This window comes from Zalophus californianus, chromosome 4 (assembly GCF_009762305.2).
Source record: "Zalophus californianus isolate mZalCal1 chromosome 4, mZalCal1.pri.v2, whole genome shotgun sequence".
Lineage (NCBI taxonomy): Eukaryota > Metazoa > Chordata > Mammalia > Carnivora > Otariidae > Zalophus > Zalophus californianus.
This window is the reverse complement of record NC_045598.1, coordinates 5396199-5421798: the sequence shown is the minus strand read 5'-3', so window position 1 is coordinate 5421798 and position 25600 is coordinate 5396199. Positions and strand designations below refer to the sequence as shown.

At 49.9% G+C, this 25600-nt stretch overlaps 1 protein-coding gene across 13 annotated transcripts in view; it reads right to left on the bottom strand.

Annotated features, from left to right (window-relative positions):
- CAMTA1 (calmodulin binding transcription activator 1) overlaps positions 1-25600 on the bottom strand; it is an 869134-nt gene that overhangs the window by 43742 nt on the left and 799792 nt on the right. The window contains exon 1 of one of the 13 annotated variants that reach the window (XM_027625531.1): positions 8721-8904. The exons of the other annotated variants lie outside the window; for them this stretch is intronic. The gene's annotated coding sequence lies outside the window, so the exon portion shown is untranslated. Of the gene's footprint in view, positions 1-8720; positions 8905-25600 lie in introns of those variants that run through there. 13 annotated transcript variants of the gene reach the window in all.

Below are 25600 nucleotides of genomic sequence, written 5' to 3'. Positions count from 1 at the left end.
AAGCTGGACTTCCCTTGTTAGGAAAGAACCCGCAACAGTGATTGCTACCCTTCATCACTCATGGGCTCTTAGTGATGAAAGCTACAAACCCTTTTCTAGAAAAGTACATATGTACACAAAATCGTACGTTCAGTATCAGGGGACTCACAGACCCACGCGAGGGGAGGGCCGTGAGTTCCTGGCTCAGGATGACGGTGTGGCGATGGTCCATTGAAACATTTCCCAAACTGCATGCTGTAGAAGATTTTCCACGAGATGTTACTCAGTAGACCATAAAAACAAAATGTGTCAAGATGTTTTTGAATTAGTAGGTTAAACACAACTAAATACATTTGCATTTCTCTGAACCTTAACATGCTAACAGATGCTGTAAATTGCTGGTAGAAAGCTGGTAGGCATGTTTCCTAAACTTATTTGAATCTTTCTCTATGGGTTTGGGGGAGCTTCTTATAAGCATTTCCTGCAACTAATGTTCCCACAGAAGAGTTTAGGAACTAAAACTAGTCTTAAAGAATACCCCAATACAATGTCCAGTGAGGAAGTCCCTGGTCCACGCTCCTCGTTTTCCTTCTTCACTCACCAGGCAAGGCTCAGGTGCCATGCCGACTGGCCACAGACCCTGATAAAGTTATGTGGGTTAAGGGGGAACATCACCCAGGGACTAGTATGGGAAGCTGTTTGACCTGACATCTCTTCCTCCCGTCTCCTTTTTCCTTCCTAGAAGACTCTTCTTCCTCTGATGGTCCAGTCAGTCTCACTTCAGACAACCCGTGACACACATAACCACCTTGTTAACCCATTGCCTGTCCTTTCCACTGCTCCTTCAAGATACCTCAGAAGGGTTTCTCTCTCTTTTCTTTGTGCCACTTGAGAATAAAAAGAAGATTGTAATTACAATTGATAATAAGAATAATGTTAGGGTTCTGTTATCAAGAAACTTAAATTTTATTCCTCTAAAAAGTTAGGGAGCTGGACTTTGTAATTTCAGAGAACTATTTTGGGTTCTACCCTATGAATTAAGAATCTTCACCAAAAAGTTTCCATTTACTGAAGTTATTTTATATGTACCTTTGTTTTTGAGTAACGTCATTTAATATGAAAATAGGAAGTGCATTATTTCATGTGTTTTGGAACATGTAAGTGTAGGCTATGTATAGATTATATAGTTCAATGTTTTACAGTGTATAATGTGATATACATAAGCACACATTTTAATTATTTTTCTCCTGCAAATGCTGAGTATCCATTATGGGTTCAAAAGATTTTTCTTCTCAGGCTAGCCTGGGAACATACCTACCATTTGTTGCACTGTTTATCTGAGAAATATCATTCAATTGGCTTATAAGTTTTTAGAACACCATCAGTTTTAGGCTGGGCCCTTCCTATTTTTTACATTGTTAGGTAAAACATCTTTCACACATGCACGCAAATGCCAGAGGCATGGATTCTGGCTAGAGCAGAATGAATGGTTTGTTTCATTAGAAAAGACAAAAGGATATTTAAATGAATTCTTTGTCGATTAATCCAAACCACAGTGTATAATATATAAAGGACTTGAATCATATTTTCTGAAAATGGTCCTAGGAATTGTTAGTCAGCACCTATTAAAAGGTGAAGGTTCTGGTGTCTTCTCATTTAAAATGAGACCATGATAATAAAATCATGGCCTCGGCCTTATTATGAGCTTCTGTGGTTTCCGAATGAATGGTGCTTTCTTTCTTTTTTTAAAGATTTTATTTATTTATTTGAGAAAGACACAGCGAGAGAGGGAACACAAGCAGGGGGAGTGGGAGAGGGAGAAGCAGGCTTCCCGTGGAGCAGGAAGCCCGATATGGGGCTCGATCCCAGGACCCTGGGACCATGACCTGAGCCGAAGGCAGACACTCAACGATTGAGCCACCCAGGCATCCCTGAATGGTGCTTTCTTTAGGAATATGACTGTCAGGCTGAACATCAAAAAGTACCAGTTCCCTCACAGTATGCCTGCCTAGCATCCCTTCCCACCTCCCTGGCTATGGCACCTTGTTGCCTCTTTGGGAGCTGCTCCTGCCCTATGTGTAGTTCAGGTGGTGCTAATCCCAATTCTTGTTTCAAGAGAGAGAGAGGCAGGCCTTGTTAATAATGAGCATACTGCCTCCTCTTATTCCAGTGATTGGACACATGAGTCAAGCTGAGCCAAGAAGAACAGAACATTTCCTGGAACAACTGGCAAAGATGTGCTGTCTTCCCGGAGATATTTGCTAAATTGGCAAAATATAAGCCTGGAGCTTTGAGGGGACCATCTTGCTACCACTGTGGAAATGAGAATAAAATCAACATGGACAAGAGAAGAGTCAAGAGAGGGAGAGACAGGTTCCAAATGCTTTCACTTGAGCATCTGGAACCAACTGTAGCTGAAGATAACTCCAAAACCGGATTTCATAAGAGTCAATAAATTCCCTCTTTTATATAAGCCAGTTTGAGTGGAGTTCTGTGACTTGCAACTAAAAGAGGAATCTAAGGTGACTCTATTAACTGAAATGTGGATCCTTTCACTAAACAAATAGTGAAAGTCTGCTCCCACTTACAAATAAAAAATATTCAATTAAATATTCATTACATATACCTCAGTCGTGCAAAGTTATCATTGGAATCTCCCTACAAAAACATGGGATAAATTGTGGTGGAAATAAGCTGTCATGCTCATTTGAAACATTTTGATTACCTGAAGAAATCAGGAAAAGGTATACTGAGCTCCAGCTGAGCTGGAAACCTATCTGCCATTGAATTCCATACCTATACAAGCATCTCCACTGGTTCAGCCTTAGGTAAAGCAACTGTCGTAACAGACACGTCCCATGGCAGATAATCACTACAAAACACTGAGATTTAAAGAGCACTCGAGAATTATCTGGTCCAGGGGCTTTCAACAGCTTTTGACTGTGGCCACAGAAAGAACTAAACCCAGTACACACACACACACACACACACACACACACACACACACACACGCCCCTGAAACAAAAACTTCCCAAATCCACACTTACCATGTGCAGGGTACTCTGATTTTAGAAACTAATGATGCTGACCACTAATCTCCTGAACCACTCCTAATAGGTTTAGAACACAGGTAAGGCACTGATCCAGAGACGTAAGGTGACTTACCTGAGATTTCTGATTTACTCAGTGGTAGAGCTGAAAAACAAAACAAGTACTCATCCTACTGTATTATTTCAAAGCAAAGAGCTCTTACCCACACACATTCCTAGACGGCAAGTGTTTGGCCAATCCTAAGAAAGTCAGAGAGATGATTCAGGTGGCAGACCTAGCGATTTCACACTGGCACAGGCCAGGACTCTTCAAGACCACTTAAACGAAAACCCCAATCCCCTAGGGACCCTGAACTGCTCTGCATGGGAGATCCTGCAGCATTTGTGTCTGACTGACTAACAGACAAGACTGAACTGAGTGCAGGAACTAGGTAGGGTCAGAGGTAGGTGTGCTTTCAGCCTAAAGAAACGCATTCCCAACCAACACATTCTTCTCACTCTATCCAATAAATAACACCACACATGTACTCTGTCTGTCAATAGCAGTCATGAAACTCCAGCTCCCAGATTTCATTATGCTAGGTGGGGAGGGGAGGATACAGCTTAGGTGCCACCCTGCCCCGCAAAGAGCCGCTAATCTATGTTGGGAAATGAGGGGAAAGGCTTCATTAATAAGACGTGGGTTAGGCTCAGAGAATTTAGAATATTGAGTAGTTGTTGGGAGACGGGGGAAGGCTGGCTAAGAAAGTGGGATCAGATTTGAAAGAGGTGAAAGTCAAAAGGTGAAAAAAAATGGAAACTAGTTCATCTTAGTAGCTGATGAAAGTTAATTTAATGAATTTGGAAGAACCTATGTTATTTGCCATTACTTTAAATATTACAAAAATGTTATGTAAGTTTAGCATCACTAGCTTAACTCCTATATTCACTCTGATTAAATTCCTTCCATACTTTACCCTCCCCCAATTTGTAATAATGTTATAATTTGCCTAACAGCTGACCTATAATAGGTACTTTTAAAAATGTGTTGACTGATCTTTCTACACGACATATGTCATACGTGTATGCTCTACGTTCGGTGCTAACAAGACAACATAAAATTAAAAAATTATAGGTGGTACCATGATATTTTCGAAACTAAAATTTGTTAGTACACAAAAAAAGCTTTACTGAAATGAAGCATCAAGCACGGTCACACAGGCATTGTCAATGCACCCACCCCCAATGGTACAAAAAGCAAAGACACTATTTACAAAGTACGGCGCCATGACAGTAATGAGTGTCTGTGCTACACTGCTTAGCGGGTGGAATGTAACCATGTCCTGCCGGTAACGGAATCCCCTTGCCTGCCTGCTGCGAGTTAATCCATGTCTAAACCTGTCAGAGAAGAGCAAAGAAAGATGGTCATTTGACTTCAGGGCAATCCACTCAGGAAGGGGACAAGTGATGGTCTCCACGATCATGAGCTGCACTGTCCTCACGCTGTTAGGTGCCAACACGCAGCAGGCTCCTCAGCACTTCCCAAATGTTAAATGTGACTACTAGTGACCTGCAGCCTTCAATGTCATTCAGCGCATCTCATCTGGGCTTCTCCCATCAGCACTGAAAAGTCCTGGTTGGCTGTCAGACCTTACACAGAATGTAAGAAAATCCATGTCAGCTGTAAGGAAGACAAAATTAACCCTACATCACGTCTATCGTTGTCACAAAGCCCAGAATGCAGTTTATGGCCTGTCTCCAGAAAGTACGTAAGATTTTACGGAATGAACGTTACTAACTTCATTAGAACCCCCATTTCCCTTTCCTGTACCCTCCCTTTCCTTTGGCCTTATCCTTCTTTATTTCACCTATTTTTATCTTGCTTCACTGTGTGACATATACAGCCATACCTTGGAGATACTGTGGGTTTGGTTTTAGACCATCACAATAAAGTGAGTCACATTTTTTTGATTCTCAGTGCCTATAAAAGTTGCTTTTATACTATGCTGTGGTCTATTATGTGTGCAATAGCATTCTGTCTAAAAAAGCCCTACATACCTTAATTAAAAAATACTGCTAAAATATGCTATCACTTGAGCTTTCAGCAAGTCATAATCACTGATCACAGATCACCGCTAACAAATATAACGATTAAAAAAAAAGTTTGAAAGATTGCAAGGATTACCAAAATGTGACAGACACACGAACTGAGCAAATGCTGCTGGAAAAATGGCACCGACAGACTTGTTCCCTCCCACGCAGGGTTGCCACCAACCTCCAATTTGTAAAACACGCCTTATCGGTGAAATGCAATTAAAGCGAAGCACAACAGAATGAGGTATGCCTGTATCTCTGTAAGCTCCCTTAAATCATTAAAAAAAAAAAAAAAAGAGGCGATGTATACAAACTACATCACGTGTTCATGCCAAATGCTTTTTGGCAAGGGAATATATAACTGAAATAAGCTCCCAAATATTCATCTTATATACTGTGACAGGATGCCATGGTTGATATTTAACAATGAAGACTTGGCACCACTAAGAGAGTCTCTTTTTGAAAAGATCGATGGAATACAAATATTAAGCCACTTTAAGCCAGGGAAAGCAAAACCCTTTAAATGTGAGAAGACATGGCAGACACACAATGAATGGTTGGAAAAGGGATGGGAAAGTGCACACCGCTAAGGATAAATGACTTCCAGAAACCACTGCACTAGCTAAAGAACGGTGCCAAGTTTAACAAAATGGTCTTTACTGACCTTTCTGGGTGATTCCTAAAGTTGCGTTTTAAATAAATGTATTAACAATTTCCCCTTAGACATTTAAAAAAGGCAGCCTACAAGCACAGTTCTGAAGCTTGAAAAGTTCACAACAGCAATGATCGGAAAACATCAGAAAAATTTTGACGGTTCCCAAAGGAAATTCTAGATCCCCAAAATGTCCATTTCCTGCATTGGCAGAAGATGAGGGCTTTTGAGACAGCACCTGCAGCTTAGCCATCAATAAGGGCCTCGGGGCTTCCGCCAGGGAAGTTCAATGTCAACTCTTTAACTTCACTATCTTTCTCACACTAAGCACAAAAATCCTCAGTTCAGCCTGTTGTCTATGCTCTCTAAAGCAGTCCAACATGAACAGCCTGCAGCAGTGATACTGCTATTTTACACAGGAAGGCCCAGCAGGGCCCTAAAAAACGAATAATGTGTGTGTCTATGTGTGTGTATCACAAAAGCAGAAAAGTTGATAAAAAAAATCTTTAAATAATATGATGTTCTTAACTACTGCATTAAATACTGTGTTTCCACTTTGATTCTGTGGCATATAATTAATCAGGATGACTGAATGGAGGTCTCTTAGATATTTACAGCATTTCTCTGTTTTCACTACTAAACTAAATTTATTGGGGAAATGAATATCCTGTAAATAAATGTTATTTTCTAGAACGTTAAACATGGTTACTCTCTAGATCTAATACAAAGAAAATAAAATACGTAAGCTATTTGCCATTGTCTAATTCTGGTCTTAAAATACTATTTTCCTATAAACAAACACCATGAAAGGTGCTCCTGCTGAACCTGTTTCTCTTTACCAGGTTCCCAGGCAGCAGTTTCTCTCTATGACATGATTTCTGTAGGAAAACTCTTTGAAAAATTCCTTTGGGCAGAAAGAGAAAAGGTTTCCTTTGTATACAGCCAGCCATTTTACCATATATGACAAAATGGGGGGGGGGCACAGTTTTAAAATTTCAGGTTTTGGCTTCCCTGGTGACTGAAATATAATGCACAGAACCAAACACATACATGAGGCACTTCTGTAATATCAGACAGCACTTCTTCCCTTTACCGAATCTGCTTTGCTAATTACATACCTCAGATTAATCAGTAGAAATCATACGAAGCAATAGTGGACAAAATATAAAATAGACTGAAATTGTCATCATTCCCCGGTAAACTAATTGATGAAGATACTTTGCAATAGTATTAAACTTTCAAAAATTTGTTTTGATGCCTACAGAAACCTACCGAGATTGAAAAAGTCTCAAACAACCGAACACCATCAGGGCCACCTCTTAAAGTTGTGCAATACCTAAATCAAATCACAGGAGATCCTGTAAATGCAAGAAGGCCACACGGAGCCTCTATTCCAGCCCATCTGAGCGTGGCTGGTGGAAGCAAGGGTCAATGCCCCTTTCCTGTCCTGGTTCCAGGTAAGCCAAACTCTCAAGTTCTTCCAAACCTCTTAGTCTCTGAACTCAACCAACTTTCCCCGCCGGATTCTACGCACACATTAATAAAACGTTCATTCACTCCATTGGCTTGCTAGGAAAGGCAGCCTCCAACCGCCTAGTCCTGCAGAGGCGCCTGGGGCTGAGCTCGGTGCTGTCCCGGCCCTTTTCCCAGCACCCCGCGGAGGGGGCACCTGTCCCAACCCTTCTCTCCTCTCCCCGCATTAGGAGCGCCGGTCTGGATCTTCTCTCCTCTCTCGGTGGAGGAGGCACCAGACCCAGGCCCTCTCCCCTCTCCTCGAAGGAAGGGAACCTGTCCGGTTCCATCTCCCCACGCCCCACCGAGGGGGCTCCTGTCCCCGCCCCTCTTCTCTGCCGAGGGGCGCCTGTCCCTCCCCAGCGTGGGGCACATGTCCCTCTACTCCCCGCCGAGGGGCACTTGTCCACCCCCACTCCTCACCGAGTGGCACCTGCCTCCCGCCTTCTCCCCGCGCCCCGCCGAGGCGGCACCTGTCTCCCCCTCCTCCCCGCAGAGGGGCACCTGTCCTCCACCCCACCCTCTCCGCGCCGAGGGGGCACCTGGATCTCCCTCCTCCCCGCCTCGGGGGCACTTGTCCCCACCCTCTCCCCGTCCCCCGCCTCGGGGATCCGGCGCTGGATCCGAAAAGCCCGCCGCCGCGGCTCGCCTCGCAGACAAAAACCAGTCGGCGGCTCCGTGGGCGCCCGCGCGGCTCGCGCCCCGCCGCCCCCGCCCGCCCGCCCGCCGCGGCCACTCCCCGCACGCGCGCCCCCAGACCGCCACTCACCCAAACACTCCCACTCCCTCGCGCACACACGCGTGTCCCCACACCCGCTGCCTCGCATCAACACGCGCGCGGGCTCTGCCTCGCTCCTCCCGTTCCCTCACACCCCCACTCGCCCCAAGGCCACGCGTGATCTCACACCCACTCCCCAACACACCTCCTCACAGACACGCGCGCTCCATCGGCACACGCCGGCCCCGCGCACACTCACGCGTCAAAACACACTCGGTCCCCTCGCGCTCTCCATCCACGCGCGCTCCCTCCTTCCCCACTCGCTCTGTAAACACGCGTGTTCGCACACCCGCTCCCAAACGCGCACGCTCTCCCCCTCGCTCCATCAACACGCGCCTCTCACGCTCGGCCAAACACCCCCTCCCTCACACCCGTGCCGTAAACACACGCCGGTGCCCACGCACACTCACGCGTCAAAACACTCCCCCCTCGCGTGAGCACGCGCGCCCCTCACGCCCCCTCCCCCTCCACAGCTGCGCGTGTCCTCGCACCCACTCCTCAAACACACCCCAAGCCCCCTCGCGCGAACACGCGCGCCCCCCACGCCCCGGCTCGGCGCGCGCCCGCCCCCGGCCCCGCCCCCGCGCGCCCCAGCCGCCCCGCGCGCCCCCGCCGGCCGCCGCCCTCGCCCCGCACGCGCCCGGCCGACTCTCCCCTCGGCCACACGCACACTCACTCGGACTTGGAGAGCACGGCCACCGCTCGGTCGGGCTGGCGCCGAGCCGCCTCTGCGTTCCTCCTCCTCTCCCGCGCGGCCCCGCCCGGCCCGGCCCCGACAGCCTAGCCCGGCCCAACCCGCTCAGCTCCACACGCCGCAGCTGGAACGAGTCGGGCTCCGGGTACCGCTGTCTCCCCGCCACAGCCCGAGTGCGACGCCCGGGCCAATCGCGGGGCGCAGCGGTGAGCTCACCGGCCTCGGCCCCGCCCTCGGGGCCGCACGGGCCAATCGGAGGGCTCTACGTCACCCGGAGCCGGGCAGAGGCAGGTGTGGGGCGCGGAGCCGCTCGGCGCGGGGACTGCGCCGGAACTGCGCCGGAGCCGCGCGGCGCCGCGCTGGACGGCGGCGGCCGGGCCCGGAGGGTGCGGGCGGAGCGCGGCCCCGCGGCCCCGGGCGCCCGCACGCGAGGTCCGGGCCGGTCAGGGCCCCTCGCGACGCCGCCGCCCGCTCCCCGCCCAGACTCGCGGAGGCCCGCAAGAGGGGCGGCCGCGGTCCACTCGAGGGCAGAGACGGCCCGGAGCCCGACGGCCGCGCCCGCTCCCCCGGGCTCACGGCCCCGAGAGGCTTCCCCGGGGGCCCGCGCGGCGGGGGGCGCTCGGACCAAGCTTGCCCGACCCCGCGCTGCGGACCCGCCGACTCCCGGCTCCGCGGCGCCGTCGGGTCCACGCTGGAGACCCGCGCCCAGAGGCCCCCCGCGTACCCGGGCTCGGCTCCCGGCGCGGCCCTGGCGCGCCCTGCGGCGGCGGCGTCTGCAATGCAGCCGCGGGAGGAGCCGGCGCTGCGCTGCGCGGCGAGCGGGGGAGCGCGGAAGGCTGGGCGGGAAGGAGGGGCGCGGCGAGCCGGCCGGGGCCGCGAGGGCGCGGGGCAAGTCCTGGGCACTGCGTGCAGAGGTGAGCGGGCGTCGGCCAGGGCGGGGCCGAGGATGTCTGGCTCGTGACGGTGAATGGCGAGTCCCCTGGGAGTTCGGGAGCGTCTAAGGCTCCCTTGCCGGAGGCGCAGGGCCCCACCTCCTTAGCTGGAGTTCCAGGGCCTCCGCCCTCTCCTCGGGTCTAACCCTGGTGTCCAAAAGTTCTGGCTGCGGCTTGGCTTTCTCACTTGGATACTTCTGCATAACAACCTCTCGCCTCGCCTCCCGCCCTAAGTCCAAATCACACCTCTCCATCAAGGCTCACCGTGTCCAAGCAGCCTTCCCAGGCGTCCTGAGTGGACACCACCACCCTTTCTCCTTTCTCTGTCGTTGTAGCCCTGCTGCTATTCGATCGCCGCCGCCTCCACCTACGGTCTTGCACACACAAAGGGCTTGACCCACGCGGACTTTCCGGGAGGCTATCTTCCCTGTTTGCCTCCATCTTGTCAATTATCTTTAAACTTGATTATGTCTCTTTCCTGCCATCTGGGTTAAAAAGAATCTCAAAAGATGGGCACGGAGTCTTTTTTTTTTTTTTTAACCCTGCCCGAACACGCGTGAAAGCAACCACAGCATTTTGCTCCGCTCTTAAGCCTGTACAACCAAAAATGAATAATTGGTTAGAGGCCAAGCCAAGGACGCTCCTGGCGAGGCTGGGTCCCATTCTCTGCCACGCATCGGAGCCAGGGAAGCAAGTAGGTCGGGTACAGTCGCACTCCTGGGGGCTGACCGTGGCTTCTTGTCTGCAGCGAGTCCCTCCCTGCCCCAACGAAGTCGCAACACCCGATGCTGTTCAGAATCCTGCTCCAACAAGCCCTTCCAGTTCCCGCCCCCACTTGTGTCCACCCTGCTCTCACCACACAGGACCCCTGCACTCCCAGCTCCGCTTCCCAGCTCCCCTTTATGGGCTAGGGGCACCCCTATCCATTCCTTAAGGCCTGTCTCCAGCCCACTCACCCCCCGCAGAACTGATCCAGGAGCATTGTTAATGCATTCCAATGGCAGCACTTCCTGAGTGGCATCTATCGATTCCAGGGCTGGAAATGTAAGGGTTAGTCGTCAAGGAGGAGGGCTCTGGAGACAAACCATCTGGGTTCAGAGTTAGACTCTCCCACTTGCTAGCTGCGTGCCCCACTCATCGTGCCTTCATATCCATGGGTGAGAATTAAATGAGCCAATAGATGTGCTTATACCGGTGTCTGGTGCATAAGGCACACTCAGTACAAATTGGTTCCTGCTGCTACCAGAAGTCAGGTATCTTAGGGTGGCGACTGGAAAGGGGAGGGAGGGTTTCTGGGTTTCTGATAACGTTCCATTCTTGACCTGGCCACTGGTTTTAGTTTGTGAAAACTCACTGAGCTGAGTTGCACATACTTATTCTATGTGCACTTTTCCATATGTATAGTGTACATTAATAAAAAGTGCTTTAAGAAACTGGTTGTTATTAGCTGAGACTGAGACAACTCTAATCTCCTTGAGAACAGGAACAAAGTCTTAACTTATCCTGGCACCTTACACAATGCCGGGCACACTGTAAGTCCCCGGCTAAGAGTTGCTGAATTGCTCTGGATGGATTGTGAGCAAGAGAGAACAACTGGAGAGGTGGGAGCATGAGGGGCAATGCCTGCCTTTCTACTCTACAGTGCTAGTGAACTCAGGATAATCAGGATCCAGGTTCAAGTACTTGGACCCCTGCTAAAGAGGAGGTGCCTCCGCTCTTCACTGTCTTGGAGGCAGGGACGTTTTTTCCTTGGGTTTGTTTTAAAAAGGCAGAGTTTCAGACCTGGACATCCTAGCTGCCTGAGGAGAGGCATCCTGACCCTTCACCCTTCCTCCAGCAGCCCCGTGTCCTCCTGGCACCTGGGAAAGGTAGTCATGGATGTTTCAGCACATTCGCTGTGCCCTGGTGATACAGTTGGGGTCAGCAGCCTGGAGCTCTCCTTTCAGGCAGCCTCAGGTGACATTTCTGCAGTAGGAAGGTCCCTTCCCTGTTCTTCTGCTGGGCCCATTACTCTCCTGGAAGATCTGCCACTCTAATTCCCCACGGTACCTCTGTCTCAGGATGGAGGCCACAAGAGCAAGTGCCCTCTTTGGGCTCATTCATGGAAAGTCAGATGGCGCTGGGTGGGGTGAACTAGATGCTTCTGAAGCAAGTTCAGAGCTCTGACAGCATGCTAGAACCAAGTACCCTCAGGTTGTCTTTCCTTATGGGTATTCATGTTTCTTTGTAGCAGGGTAGGAAATGACAGGGTAAGGCATGCACGTGCTTAAGGTGGATTATTACACTAGATTTTTATGGGACTTTGAATATGCCTGGGTTGTTTTTAAAAATAGGGGAAAAGAAAACTTTGCTCAGTGCTGTGATCACTTGGCAGCACCCAGACCAAGTGCAATCTTTGCCCCTTAAAGCAGGGATGGTGAGTCCTTATCCCAGCCCTAACCTCTGCTGAGGGTCTCATGATGAACCAAAGAGGGGCATCCTGGTACAGATGAGGAAGAAGGGGACTTCTTGTTTGTTGGATGCCCGTTATCTGCCTGCTGTTTTGCTAGATACCCACATACACTGCCATTACTTCTCCTGCAAGTTGGATATTGTATACAGGAAAAAAAAAAATAAAGGCTTTAAGAAGTCAGATAAATTGCCTAAAGGCAACACAGATGGTAAGCGGCAGATCAGGGTTTTAGGTTCTGAGCCTGTGTTCATTCTGCCCCTCTCTGATAGTTCTCCAAGTACCTAAAAACTTTTGCTACCATTTTAGATACCATTTGTTTAAGAAGGCATTCTGGGAAATTTCTAAGAACCACCACATTCTTTTCCCCAGCCCTGGCAACTGTGAAAGCCTGTTTATGTAAAGATGTAGACTCTACCTGGGCAGGTCCCTGAGTAATTGTGAAGAGTAGAGCTCGCCCTACAAATTGACGTTGGACTTGAGCACAAGTGAGGAATAAAGCACTAAGATTGGGTTGTTTGCTAGTGCAGCATAACTTTGCCTCTTCTATCTAATAAGAAATCAAATCAGGTTCTAAATATATCAACTTCCAGTAAAAAAATATCCAAAGAGGAATCTTCTCAACTAAATGACAATTTAAAAATAAGTGCAAGATGCATATAGAGTGTATCTTTAAGGTACTAAGAAATAATGGAGAAGGAAGAATCTTTTCAACAAATAAGGCTGGACAACTGGATATCCCCCCAAAAATGCAAAAAAAAATGAAGTTGGACCCCCTACCTCACACCATGTATAAAAATGAACTCAAAATTAATCAAAGACCTAAATGTAAGAGCCAAAAACTACAAAACACATAGAAGAAAACACAGAGGTGAATCTCATGTCCTTGGATTTGGCAATGGCTTCTTAGATCTGACATCAAAAGCACAAGCAACCAATAGATAAACTTGGCTTCCTCAAAATTTAAAACTTCTATGCTTTCAAAGGACTCCATCAAGAAAATGAGAAAGATAGTTGTTCACTGAATGGGAGAAAATTCGCAATTCATGTATGTAATAAGGGACTTGTATCTAGAATATAAAAAGAATAATTACAAATAATTTTTTTAAATAGCCTACTTTAAAAAAAAATGGGCAAAGGATCTGAAGAGATATTTCTCCAAAGAAGATAAACAAATGGCCAATAGCATATGAAAGAATGCTCGACATCATTAGGCATTGGGGAAATGAAAATCAAGACCACAATGAAATACCACTTCACACCCACCGGGAATGCTATAATAAACAAGATGGACAATAACAAGTGTTGGTGAGGATGGGGAGAAATTGAAACCCTCAACCCCTGTTGATGGGAATGTAAAATGCACCTGCTTTAGAAAACAGCCTGGCAGTTCCTCCAAAGGTTAATCATAGAATTGCTCTACGACCCCACAATTCTAGTCCTAGGTATATCCAAGAGAAGTGAAAACATATGTCCATACACATGGGCACCCATTTAGCAATAAAAATGGAATGAAGAACACCCGGTATAATATGGATGGATCTTGAAGACATGCTAAATGAAAGAAGCCAGCTACAGAAGACCACATATTATAGGATTCCATTTAAATGAAATGTCCAGAATAGGCAAAATTATCGAGATTGAAAACAGACGAATAGTTGTCTTGGGCTTGGTGGCGGGGAGTGCTGGGGAGAAGGGGGCATGACTGTTAATGGGTATGGGCTTTCTTTTTGTTTCTTTTTGTTTTTTTTTTTAAGATTTTATTTATTTATTTGAGAGAGAGAGAATGAGAGATAGAGAGCACGAGAGGGAAGAGGGTCAGAGGGAGAAGCAGACTCCCCGCTGAGCAGGGAGCCCGATGCGGGACTCGATCCCGGGACTCCAGGATCATGACCTGAGCCGAAGGCAGTCGCCTAACCAACTGAGCCACCCAGGCGCCCTGGGCTTTCTTTTTGGAGGAATGAAAATGTTTGGAAATTAGACTATAGTGATGTCTGCATAGCCCTATGAGTCTACTAAAAATCTTTGAGTTGTACACGTGAAACAGGTAAATTGCATGGTATGTTAATCATATCTCAATATAGTTGTAAAACACATATACAGTAAGGAGAAAAAGAATGAAATATAGAAAAGGATCAGTGGATTGACTTTGGTAAAGAAGACCAAAGGATAGGAAAAGGAATTCCAAGGTCAGGGGGCCTGCTGGCCTGTCCTGAGCCAGGCTGTCTAGCCTTGTTCGCCAAGCCCCTTGTGTCCAGCCCAGTGTGGGATGCATGGGCAGAGAATCCAGGTGGACAGGCCCTGCCAGGTGACTGCTCTTGAGGAGACAGACAGACACAGCAGCAGAAGCACTGAGTCGGGGATGGTGACATCCAGGAGCAAAAGGAAGTCAGAAGAGGGGTCATATCTAATTGTGCTTCTTGTGAGTCTGTCAAATTCCTGCTTGCAGTGATTGCCCCCTTGCCAGCTCAGGATCCTGGAGGGAACAGCCTCCTGAACTTAGGGTTCCCTTTGAAGAACTCCTTGGTGTGTTGGGGTTCTCCGTCACAATTGTTGGCTGATTCCGGGATGAAGGGAAGCTTTGCAGAGAGCCTCAAACCCCTCCAACTGAGCTGCAAATGTCCTTATCAGGGCCCCTGAGCCTTCCATATGAGGGAGATACTGGGGGTAGGGGGAAGGGCCCAGGCCTGGGGTCAGCAGCCTGGGTTCTGGTTCCAGCTCCACCACTAACTACTTGTGTGGGAAACTCCTTTCTCTTCCCATGCCTCAGTTTCTTATTTTGCAAAATGAGGTCAAAGACTGTGTATATGGGGTGCTGGTATTGTCCAGCATGACCTGACCTGATACAGCAATCGCCCCTTGTGCTTCAGCTGCAGGGACTCTGGATTTGAAACGACCATTCTTACAGATGCAGCTGCATGCGTGAGCTCAAGCAACCCACAGCATCAGGAGAACGAATGCATGCTTGTTGTTTTCAGCCACTAAGCTTTGGGGTGCTTGTTATGCAGTAGTAGATAACTGTAGGGGGGACACTGGTAAAGGGGGCAGTGGGGAGAAAAGGTGTTCGCTACCAGGGCAAACCATGCTACGATTTGTATCAGCCTGGGAAGGCTGTCAGATCTAATCTAGAAGGTGGAGGAGATGCATTAGCCACAGCCTGAGAACTTGGGGATTTTTCTTAAAGGACATAATGCAGAAAGAGAATCCAAAGAAGCTAGGTGAAAACACCAGCTCCTTCTCCCCAGAGGCTTATACAGGTCTATCTGTTCCCTCCCTGCACCCCCTTCCTCCCCCCCACCCCCGCCAAAACTATGTGCAGGCCAGGTGATGAAATACATGGCTAGTCTTTCTGTGAGGGTGGTGTGTGGTCATAAAGCACCCAATGGGCGTTAGTGTCTGACAGCCCTCAGTCTGAACCCCTAGCTGTGTGCCATAGGACAAGTCACCTGACTCCTCTGAGCTTCAGGGTCCTCTTCAGTAAAATGGGGATGGAAACATCTGCTGGAAACATGGAGAGGATGAAATTGGATAATGAATGTAAAGTGAGTAACCCAGAGCCTGTTGGGCACCCAGGGAGGGCTTGGGGACTAGAACTATCTTTGTGAAAAACTCCAGGATCTTTTGGAATGGTGGACTCTTTCCCACTACAATTTACTTCCTCTGCTGTTAAAATGAGCTTGCCTTCCTGAGCACACGGTAGCGGGGTGAGGGAGCTGGCTTGGATGCCTTAGGCATGGCCAGTAATCACACAAAGAGAGAGGGGAGAGCCTCTCCCCCAGTTCTACTTCATAGTCGTTCAGGAGGAACTGGGACCAGAGGACCCAGACCCCTTAGCACATGCCAGTACAGTGCATGCACCCTACCCAGGCTAGCCCGAGCCTATACCTCCTTTCACTTCTCCAAAGGCCCTGTCTGCTCTAGGTCTCTGGGCAACATGGTCCTTATGGAAAAGGTGGTGCAGCACAGTAAGTCTGCAGGGTGATGAGAGCCCAGGGAGCAGATGCCACCTGGGGAGTGGAGAGATTGACTCTTCCTCTTGGGGTGGGAGCTGCCATCATCACCATCATCGTCATCGTCATCATTGTCATTGTCATCATCATCATCATTGCATTGTCATCGTTGTCATCATTGTCACCGTCTTCATCATCGTCTTCATCATTGTCTTTGTTGCTGTCACCATCATCGTCATCATCATCGTCATCATCGTCGTCATTGTCATCACCGTCTTCATCGTCTTCATCATCATTGTCATTGTCGTTGTCACCGTCATCACCATCATTGTCATCATCGTCGTCATTGTCATCATCATCGTCATCAGGGTAACAGTCACTGAGCCCCAACTGTGCTTCTTACCCACATCCATTCTTTCCATGTTTACACCAAGCCTGGGAAGCAGGTGCTGCTATTCTCACCACTTACACAGGAGGAAACTGAGGCACAGCAGGCTCGTGTAACTTGTCCTGGACCGTGCACTCGTGAGGAGCAGAGCCCCCATGGGCCCCCCACTCTGGAGCTGGAGCTCTTAGCTGCTTCTCTGCTCAGCCTCACAGGGGGCTAGGAAAGCACGGCCACGGGGACAGGTACAACCAGGTGGAACAAGGAGGCAAGGAGAGACGTAGCTGCTTGGCTGACAGGGTTGTTGCCCCTCCCTCCCCCAAGCACCCTTCTTGAAGCCATGCCAGTCAGCTTGACGGCCTCCCATTGGTGCTGGAGGTACACCTCAGACATCCTCAAAGAGCCAGGGTCATGTCCGGCCTGTGGGCCCCCTAAGCTGGGCCAGTCGGGCCAGTCTGGGCCTGGGCTTTGTTTGAACCAGAAGCCTAAAATCCCTAGAAGGCAGAGCATCCAAGCAGTGAGTGCTCTGCTCAGGAGTCAGAAGGGCCTGGGCACCCCTATTTTCCAGCTCAGGCACCCTGGAAAGGGTCTGTTGTCTAGGCCTAGGTGTGCTTATCTGTAAAACGGGGATGAAAATAGTGGCTACATCAGAAGCTCATCGTAAGGACTTGGGTGAGATATTTGTGAAGCTCACAGCCTGGTGCCCAAAAGGCACTTCGCACTTTGTCTTAGCCAAACAATAGAGCAAGGTAACCAGTCCACACCTTGGCCAAGAGAGTCAGAAAACTCTAGCAGAAGCCCTGGTGTTGAGTGACGGGCCCCTGTGAGGTCTCAGAGGGTGTGTCTGGGGCCTTAGAAGAGCCCTCATGGCAGTGATGAAATCCCCTTCAGGCAAGACTTCCCATTTGGGGAGAATAACCGTGTTTTGGGCTGAACTGTGTCCGCCTCAAATTCACGTGTTGAATCCCTGACTCTCAGTACCTCAGAACGTGACGCTATTTGCAGACAGGGCCTTTAAAGAGGGATTATGTTAAAACGAGGCTGTTAGGGTGGGCCCCCGTCCAATGTGACTGGTGTCTCTTCCTTCATAAGAGGAAATCTAGACCTACCGATGGACCCCAGGGATGGAAGCGCACGCGGGAACAATCCTGTGAGGATGCAGTGAGGGGGTCGCCATTGGCAAGCCCAGTAGAGAGCCCTCAGAAGAAACCAAATCTGACCTCAGACTCCCAGCCTCCAGAACTTTGAGGAAATGAAATTTTGTGGTTTAAGACCCCCCAGTCTGTGGTATTTTGTTATGGCTGTGAGAGTGAATATAAGCTCTTTCTTCTATGCACTTCCATGCATCTCTTTGCCTGCCTAAGACCTTCATGGGCAGAATTCATGGGCCTCTGCTATGTCTCCCCCTTCAAGGCCACTCTGGCCAAATCAGGGCCCCAACCCCCAGGATCCTTCTGGAAAGGAGCTTAGGAAGCCTGGGTCCCTCGGGTCTGAGAGAGCACCACAGGTGCCCCCTGGACCACGGCTGGCTTCTCCTTGAGGCAGGAAAACCTAGCCAGCCTTCAAAAGAGGCTGTCACGCATCCACTGTCCAATGTAATCACGCGTGTGATTGGAGCTATTTACCCGAAAGGTACACTCAGAATGCACTTATTAAAACTGCCATGGTGTGCTTTCTCACTCAGTAGACACCATCCTTTTTTCACATGGAAATCTGATTAAAGAGAAAAGAGTGGGTTCTCTTAGAGGTGACAATTGAGTCCAGAGACCCATACAGGGTATTTATGGTGGAAACCACTTTGAGATCTCCATCCTGATGGTTGCTGCCTACCCAAACATGAGGCTCATGCACCAGTAAAAACAAGAGCTAGAAAGTTCCCCTTTTAAGGAAGCAAGCAGCTACTGCCTAGGAATAATAATTACCGAGGTCACGATGGTACAGGGGATGCTGTCGTGTCGTGTTATGTTCTGCGTTATCAAAAGAAGACAAAAAGCAGTCAAAAGGGAAGGCACAATTAGAGGCAAGTACATTTTAAATGGCGCCCATCTTCTGCGTGTCAGGGAAGCAGAACTGCCCCATTAGTTTTAGATCCCTTAGGGGCTAATGTGAGAAAAAAAACAAAAAAGGTGACCAGGGAAAAGCACGGATGTGCCACGCACCTATGTGTACCTCCACCCCCAGATCATCTCTCTTTGACACCGCGGGTCTTGTTTCTGCTGTGGACCCTCATGGTGTGGCCACAACCCCACGCAGGCCGGCAGCTCACTGGCTTCTTTGAGACCAGTAAGTTGGGTCAGTCCCTTGCATGGCTCTGCTACCCACAGGCCTGGGAGGCACCATCCATCCATTTCCAAAGAGAAATCCTCTGAGCACCATCGCAAGAAATGCAGCCCCACCCAATGATCCTCCTGGCTTCAACTCACTTAGAAGTAATGTGGGAAATCGAAGACAAGCACCCACTCACTTTCTTACTGGGTATCCAACATGGGAATGTCAGGGGAGGAATGATGTCTTTAAGCCCAATCAGGCCCTGAAGTCAGACTTCCTGCTGCACATCTGCTTTCTGCTCGGAGCTTGTTCTCTCCTGCTGCTTTTCAAGTGAGGAGTGCAAAGACTCGTGATGAATGCATTAGCCATTTCCAAGCTGCAGAGATTTGGGGGCTTTGAATGCATCGGGCCCCCAGCCTGGTGGGGCTGTGTTTGCCACTGTTCTGGGTTGGCTCATAGCACCTCCGTGCAGGACCTGCTCTGTTGGAGTTCCACCATGGAGCTTTCGCAGCTCCCGGGTGACCCAGGCCAGGTCTTTCAATGTCATAATAAACATCACTGAGCTTATAAAATTAGAGCCTTGAGTCTTAAGAATCACACTGAATTGTTAACATCCTAGAAGGTGGCTGGATGCTGCATCTATGTCTTCCCTTTCTCTTAGAGGCGAATTACTGAACAGGAATACTCTTGCCGAGATCCCCATCCTGGCTCTGGGATCCCCATCTGTACCCAGCTGGTCACCATTTGCAAGGTCAGATCCATCCCCACCAGGGTCAGCAGAAGGAAGAGGAGAGCTGTGGGAAGAGGGGTAACTGGTTCTAGGGTTTCCTCCCGGCTCCCAGCCCCAGCCTCAGGGAGGGAGAAGGGGAGAGAGGGCGGGAGGGAGGAGGCTGGCTGCTCCAAATGGAGCTGCTCATAACCCTGCAGCAGCAAATGGAGCCATCACGAGAACACTTTAGCGAGAGGAGAACATTGCTAGGGCCAGGGGTGCCGTCTGTGGGATGGAGTTGGGACGTAGGTTCATTTACAGAGCATCACAGGCTGTGGCACAGGTGAGTAGTTTAAAGAGCTAATTGAAATAATATGTTAGAATAATAAGCTTAGCCATCAAAGGCTTCTAGAATTTCTTATTTGATTCACCATTAAGTGGACTGATCTGTAATCTACTTTTGCATCTCTGCCCAAGGAGATCTTGAGCTTTGGACAATACTCTCTGGCAGAAGACAAGCCATTTTTCCTAATAAAATGTGTTCTTCGGCCCCAAAGAATTGCTGAAGAGTACACAAGATCTGTGTGGGGGGCAACACTTTTTATAGCAACAAAGACAACAGAAAACACACATTTCCTCCCTCAACACAGATACAGAAAGAAATTGGTCCGCTGCAGTGAGGAGTCGGGGAGGAAGGTGAGGGCAGGTGGGAACAGAGAAGGAGGAGGTGCTGCTCTGCTTATAAAAAATTTAACCTCGCCCCAAAAGAAGTCTGGCCTTTGTCCTTGCCTTTGGGAGGTATCTCTAAGCCCTTGGAATGTTATGCCGTATGGGAGTGTCTTTGTTTGGCTGGAGGCCTAGGGTCACTGGTTGTCCAACAATACGATTTAAGGTAAGGGCTGGTCACAGGGGGTATTTATAGGGTGGGGTTGGCCACACTAAAAGGACCAGCAACGTGATTTAGGGTGGGGGCTTTTGGTCACACAGTATCGGCCAACTCTGGAGAGGCCGGAGAGAGATCAGCTAGGTGGGCAAAGGCTCATGCTCACGCTACAGAGCCTCAATAAAAGCTCTGGACACCAAGGCTCCGGTGAGCTTCCTTGGTTGGTGATACTCCATGAGCACTGTCCCACATTGATGCTGGGCAAGCAACACTGTCCATGACTCCACAGGGTGGCCTCCTGGTCTCTGTCCTTTATACGTCTTCCCTTGGTTGGTTTTAATCTGTGTCCTTTTGACGTAATCAACTCTGAGCATAACAGCTTTCGTGGGTTTTGTGAATCCTTTCAGTGCGTTATCGAACCTGAACATGGTCTTAGGCACCCCAGAACTTGCAGTTCGTATCAGAGGTGAGGGGAGTCTTGTCTGGATTGGGCACCCTCCGACCTCACCGTTGGCTAAATCTCTCACATTCTTTCTACATGTGAAGAGCACTGTTATGAACAAACATTAAAGTTTTCATACAGGATCAGTCCCTGTCAAACACATTCCCTTCCTGATGGGGGCACAGAGGGATACCCCTGGCTCTCTCACGTGCTCCCATAACCCTCAGAACCTGCCTTTATGGAGTTGTGTTGTCTGGTCTGCCTTGTGTCCTGGGCCATGAACTCCCAGGGGCAGGGGCGTGCGCAGCTGACTTGTAAAGCCCTGGGTCCAGCAGAGAGCCTCTTGGGAGGTGATGGCGCCTGGTCATTTCTGGACAGCCTCCCCAGCCTGGCTCTGACGTCGGGGGGGACAGCAGGGATGCTACAGCCTAAAGCTAAAGTCAGTCAGCAGTGAGGATGACGGTCATGAAACACCACTGGCTGTCCATCAGTCCACCCGTCTGCCCATCCGTCCGTCCATCCATGCATCCATGCATCCGTCCATCCATCCATCCATCCATCCATCCATGCATCCATCCATCCGTCCGTCCATCCATCCATCCATCCATCCATCCATCCATCCATCCATCCATCCATCCATCCATGCATCCATCCATCCGTCCGTCCATCCATCCATCCATCCATCCATGCATCCATCCATCCGTCCGTCCATCCATCCATCCATCCATCCATCCATCCATCCATCCATGCATCCATCCATCCGTCCGTCCATCCATCCATCCATCCATCCATGCATCCATCCATCCGTCCGTCCATCCATCCATCCATGCATCCATCCATCCGTCCGTCCATCCATCCATCCATCCATCCATCCATCCATCCATCCATGCATCCATCCATCCATCCATCCATCCATCCATCCATCCATCCATGCATCCATCCATCCATCCATCCATCCATCCATGCATCCATCCATCCGTCCGTCCATCCATCCATGCATCCATCCATCCGTCCGTCCATCCATCCATCCATCCATCCATCCGTCCGTCCATCCATCCATCCATCCATCCATCCGTCCGTCCATCCATGCATCCATCCATCCATCCGTCCATCCATCCATGCATCCATCCATCCATCCATCCATCCATCCATGCATCCATCCATCCATCCATGCATCCATCCATCCGTCCGTCCATCCATCCATGCATCCATGCATCCATCCATCCATCCATCCATCCGTCCGTCCATCCATCCATCCATCCATCCATCCATCCATCCATCCATGCATCCATCCATCCATCCATCCATCCATCCATCCATCCATGCATCCATCCATCCGTCCGTCCATCCATCCATCCATGCATCCATCCATCCATCCATCCATCCATCCATCCATGCATCCATCCATCCGTCCGTCCATCCATCCATGCATCCATCCATCCATCCATCCATCCATCCATGCATCCATCCATCCGTCCGTCCATCCATCCATCCATGCATCCATCCATCCATCCATCCATCCATCCATGCATCCATCCATCCGTCCGCCCATCCATCCATGCATCCATCCATCCATCCATCCGTCCATCCATCCATCCGTCCATCCATCCATCTGTCCATCCCTTGAAGAAACATTTATTGAGTACCCACTATGTTCCCAGTCTCTTGGGACATGATGATAATTAAGACAAAAGTCCTTAGTTTCAGGATTCAGCAATATTCTCACCTTTGTCAATTTCATCCATACCCCTTGGCCCATTTCATCCAATGCCACCTCCATGCAGACATGTCACAGACTTCTCTGTCCTGCCCATGTGTTTCTCTGAGCTCTGGAGCCAACAGCCACTCACTCACTATTGATTTTTCACATGATGTCCCAAAGGCCCTTCAAATTCAGCCCAACTCATGACTAGTCCTCTCCGGGGTGAATGACACAGAACTCCCATATCTAATCCACCTACAATTAATGTTGATGTCACCTCCTAAATGTCTCTTGACTCTGTTCCTTCTCTCCAGAGACACCAAGTCCAGCATCATCTCCAGCCTGGAGGATTAACTGGTCTACCATCACCCACTCTGACCCTCCTTCCATCATTCTCCAAACAGCAGAGAAGAGCCCTTCTTGAAATGCACACCTGGCCATGTCACTGCCTACCAAACCCTCAGTGTCTGCCCTCTTCTTGGGGACAAAGCCAGCTCTCCTTAGCCTAACACACACAGCCCTACCCTTGAGGACCCTACTAGCCTTTCTGGTCTGATCCACCCCCCTCCCTCTCCACCTCGCCAGCCTTCATGTGCTCCCTTATACCCACGAGACTCCCTCCCACCACACAGCTTTCTGTGCATGCCGTTCCCTCTGCCTGGAATATTCTTGCCTGCCCCCTTCATGGAGCTAACTTCTCCTTCCTCAGATCTCAGCTCAAGGGTCATTTCTTCGAGAAATTCCTCCCAGACATCCTGAGGGTCGTTCCGCCATTACAAGCTCCCCAAGCTCTTGTTTGTGGGAAGGCTCAGAGGTCAGGTCTGATTTTTCCTCCACTAGACGGTAAGCTGGTTGAGCACAGATAACTCCCCTGGTTTTGTTCATTTGTTTTGATTCCAGCACTTGGCCCAGTGCCTGGCACCAAACAGTTAGTGAATAAATGACTAAAAAGAGTAATTGCTAATGGAGGAATGTATAAAGTGTGACGGGAAAGCCAAGTAAAAAGAAGGTGTCCTGCATGTGGGGGAAAAGGGACGAGGTGGGGAATTGGCTTTTATAGCGGAGGGGGCTTAGAGTAGACGTTTTCAATAGAGCAAGGGGTCCTCTAAACTGACCACAGGGAAAACACCCAAGGGATCAGAGGGAAAGCATGTGCAAAGATCCAGAGGTGGGAAATAGCATGGTATGTTTGGGGAGATCTGAGTATTGTAGCAGAGCGCAGAGTGGGGCATTATGCAGAGGAGAGTGAGGGCTGACGATGAGCTGAGAAGGCAGCCTGAGGGCAGCTTACAAAGGGTTTGTATCCCATGCTGGAGAGGGAATTTATCCAGAACTTTCCAAGGAATAGATGACCACCCCTCCCTCTCGACAAGTGCTCCCGAAGCCCCGTGCCTTCCTCCCTAACAGATCTCACTACACTCGGTTATGTTTGCCGGTTTTCTTGTCGGTCTCTCCCAGCAGAGAGCATCTTACACAGTGCCTGGCACACAGCGGGTGCTCCGTCCACTCTTTCTGAATGCATCAGTGGCATATAGTGCAGATGGGAAGGGAAAGAAAGTGGCGGGAAACTGGCGATCCGGGATAAGAAAAGCCTAAGATAGGACAGTGGCAGACCCGGGAGGAGGAAGCCCTGCTGGGTTTGAAGGTCCTAATTTGTAAACTGCTTGGCTCTGGGGTGGGGGTGGAGGGCTGGCAAGGGGGTGGAGAGGCAGCATCACGGGCAGAGAGGAGCAGGGAAAAGGGATGCTTCTAGCTCTGGGGGCCAGGTCAGAAGCAGCAGGACGGAAGCAGGAAAAAGAGGCTCGGAGGAAGACTCTCACTGTGTGCAAGTCAAGAGCGAGTGGGTGGAGTCGGACCACCAGGGTATGATTCTCTCTACATCTCTGGCTTACTGTTGCATCTGAGTGTCCTCATTCGGAGGATGGCAGACCTCGTAGGCTGCTGGGAAGTTCAGTGCCTCAATACACATAAATGCTTCATGGATAGGGCCTGGCAGGTGTAACCCCTGGGTGGGCAGCTCTGTCCTAAAAGGCAGCTTTTGCAGAAAGAGGCAGTCATGGTGGCTCAGAGGTCTGCCAGCTTTCCCATGTGTGTCAAGACTGCTGGATGCAGCTTGATGTCATTGAAGTGATACAAGTTGTCACCAGCTCTTCTAAACCTGGGTGCTGCTGAATGCGGTGAGGACCGGGGCAGAGTTCCCTACTCACATCGCCAGCACATCTGGGACTCGGGCAAGAGAAAGGACACCTGGGGGGGCCTCCCCCTCTGCTGATGTCAGAAACCAGTCCCTTGGCGCGAGGGTGGGTGCCAGGTGGCTGTTCTCTGTCTCGTCATTGTGAATCATGGGAAGAAGCACTGGCCCATTCAGCCAGGACACCTGAGCAAAACACGGGCCGAGGGATGGAAACCACAATCCCCCACACCACCCATGGCTTCGAGCCAGCTCATTTCTCCTCGGACCTTGCGTCCTGGCTTCCAGAGCTTTGGCGAGTCTGGCTGTGCAGGGAGGGGTGCTCGCTGAGCCAGGACTCAGGAGGGGCTTCTGTCCTGATTCAGCAATGGTTTGGGGACAAGGGGCCACCCTTCTCTGGGCCCACATTCCTGCCAGAAGGACGAGGAGGTTGGACTACATGCTGACTGAGCTTCCTTCAAGTTCTGACTCCCGAAGATTCCAAGTTTGTTGCTGGTGTGTCAACTATTTTCACTCTGCTGCTGATTTTTAAGCCGTCTCCTGTTATTCTTATTAGGCATGGAGCATCTGACACATATCTGCCTGTCACTTTTTGTTCTCAAACAGAGGACTTCGGGGTCACAAGTGTAAAGCTTCCACGGGTTACTGCCGTGGAGGTAGCTGGTCTTCGGCCTGGCAGACTATTTTGAATGGCTTGTTGTCACAGGCAGGGATGAGGTCGCTGGGCTGCTCAGATGGATCAGAAATGTATGTATTTTTAGGAGCTTTGGAAAGGAGAGGGCTTGCTCCTGGCCCCAGTCAGAGGCTGTTTTGCTTGCTCTGTCCCGAGGGGAGGTGTCTCCCCTCATCCTGCTCTGGGACCTCCAGGACTCACTTCCTCCAGGGGGCCACACCAGCTCCGGAGCTGCCCCTGGCCTCTTCTCCTTGCTGATCATGTTCTCGAGCGTCCAA